At 35.1% G+C, this 2,272-nt stretch overlaps 1 pseudogene; it reads right to left on the bottom strand.

Annotated features, from left to right (window-relative positions):
- Positions 1-1,175: 1,175 nt before the first annotated feature.
- LOC124893001 lies at positions 1,176-2,272 on the bottom strand (annotated as a pseudogene).

Here is a 2,272-nt window from a genome sequence, read left to right on the forward strand (position 1 = left end):
GATTAAATATCATGTTGTGGAGCTGGACTCCACAGAAGAATTGTTTGCACAAAGGACATATAACACTTCAAACTATTGGTGTGCATTTTTTTACTTTTGGAAACTGAAGAACGTTAAAAACAGTTAAACGGACGGTGCTAAAAATCCCTATGTTCTGAAATTGAGATGAGTTGATTAACATTTTAATCTAGTGAAGTTGGCAACAGGACATACTTTTAAGATGTCAGATGTTTTCAGCAAGTAGCATCTCTAATCGAATTGAAGCAGAGAAAAGGCAAATGAAAGAGGAAGATACAAAATCTAAGACTAACGATAAACATAAATAATTGTTAAAAGTAGTCTTAGTATACAGAAAGATCAGTCTGCTATTCAAATGCTACAGTCCAAACCTTATGAAGCCCAAAACCTACAATAAATGCCCAAATCCAACCAAACATGCTACAGAAAAGGGAGGTAAAAACACAGTTCACCAAGAGTGGAGGGATTAGCAAGAAAGAAATAGTCATCTCAGTTCCTAGCCACACCTCATTCAGTCTTTTGCAAAATTTTACTACAAACGTGAATGTAGTTTTGAAGCCAATCCAATCAAATGATTACCAAGGAAAGCTATTAACTGAATACTTGTTGCAGCCTCGTGCATTACCAGCAGAGTATTGTATGATAACATAAGTAGCTACCTTAGCAAAAGGTATATAATACGTAAAAGAGATGAACGGGACTATACTATTTAGGCTATAATGCTTCTAAAACCTGTTGACAGAATGCTTATGACTCTTACTCCTATTCCTAATAGATGAGTTGAAAAGAGAATCAACTCCTTAAAGAGCAATTTTCTATGGGAGGATAATGCATTTAGGAACAATTAAGTAAGCAACTATAGATAAATCAAATTGTTTCTTTCCAACGAGGACATACCAAGTGCAGACCCACAATGTGAGGTTTGGCGAAGGTAGAGCATACGGAGGTACAGGAATCAATAGATAATAACAAAACAGATAGCAGCTAAACAAAACAATACGTAATCAAGGTACAAGAATCATTTGATAATGACAAAACAACATATAGCAGTTAAGCAAAAACTACAACAAAACAATACCATAATCAAGGTACAAGAATCAACTGATAATAACAAAACAACAGAAAATAAAAAAGCATCAAATAGGAGCTAAAAAAAATTCAAGTAAGATAGGTGTGCTTGTCTATTTTATGTTTTTCATTTTCACATCAGAATGTACAAAATATTGAACCTGAGTGATACATGATAGATTATTTGTATGAAGACCCAAAAATCTAAATATACATTTGAGAAAAGAATTTAAGGATGAAATTTAACATCTAGAATTGCTTTTCTGGTCAAAACGATCACCATGATCGATATCAGGCTCAGTTGACATACGATCTCTTACAGTATAGAATTGCATCAGAAATCGCCTTCTCGCGCCAAACATCAGTAGAATGATCATTGGATGGACTTTTTATAGGGGAACAAGCCTCATGTGGTGAGTTAATATTGCTCCAGTTTTTCACCTTCCTCAAACTCTTAACTCTTCTAGGACTACTACTACCTCTTTGGTTGTTATCATTTCCACACCAATTGACAACAGAATAAGATTTCAACATTCGACGAGGAGATCCCTGAAATGAAGTGTATCAGTAGTGCTCTTGTAGCTTTGAATTTCACTTACTTTTCTTTGACGGTCATCAACTTTTGCAGTACTTTTTCTTGAACTTGCTATCCTTTTGGAGATTGGCCTGACGAATCCAAACCACTTAACCAAGATTTTGCACGAAAACTTCCTCCATTTTTCAAGAAAATCAGCTTGACTAGTTGTGGAATTTGAAAGTTTAGATATTGGTGTGGGAGGAGTACTAGTTGAGGGTACTGATGAATTTGTGTTGAAATTATTGAAGGCTTCGCGAAAAGATTCAATCTTTGATCTATCAAGATATCGAGGCATGATATATCCATCAGAGAAGATTTCATCAGCACAAACAGATTCTGAAACAGGATGAACATCAAAGTTGAAGTTTTGTTCTTCTTTTAGGGATCTTTTCAAATAAGTGATAAATTTTAACACTTCCTCAGCATCATCATGACTACTATAAGAGGGTCTAGGGGATTCTGTGAGGCCATCAATGGATGGTTTTCTGTTCAACAACTAGCTATATAAAAAACTCTCTGTGGCAAGAGGTTGTTGGGAATTTTTCATAGTGAATAGTATACTACAATACAGCCTCTCTACTTCACCTGAGGTAGTCGTATGATCTGCAT

The sequence above is a fragment of the Capsicum annuum genome, unplaced genomic scaffold (assembly GCF_002878395.1).
Source record: "Capsicum annuum cultivar UCD-10X-F1 unplaced genomic scaffold, UCD10Xv1.1 ctg53023, whole genome shotgun sequence".
NCBI lineage: Eukaryota > Viridiplantae > Streptophyta > Magnoliopsida > Solanales > Solanaceae > Capsicum > Capsicum annuum.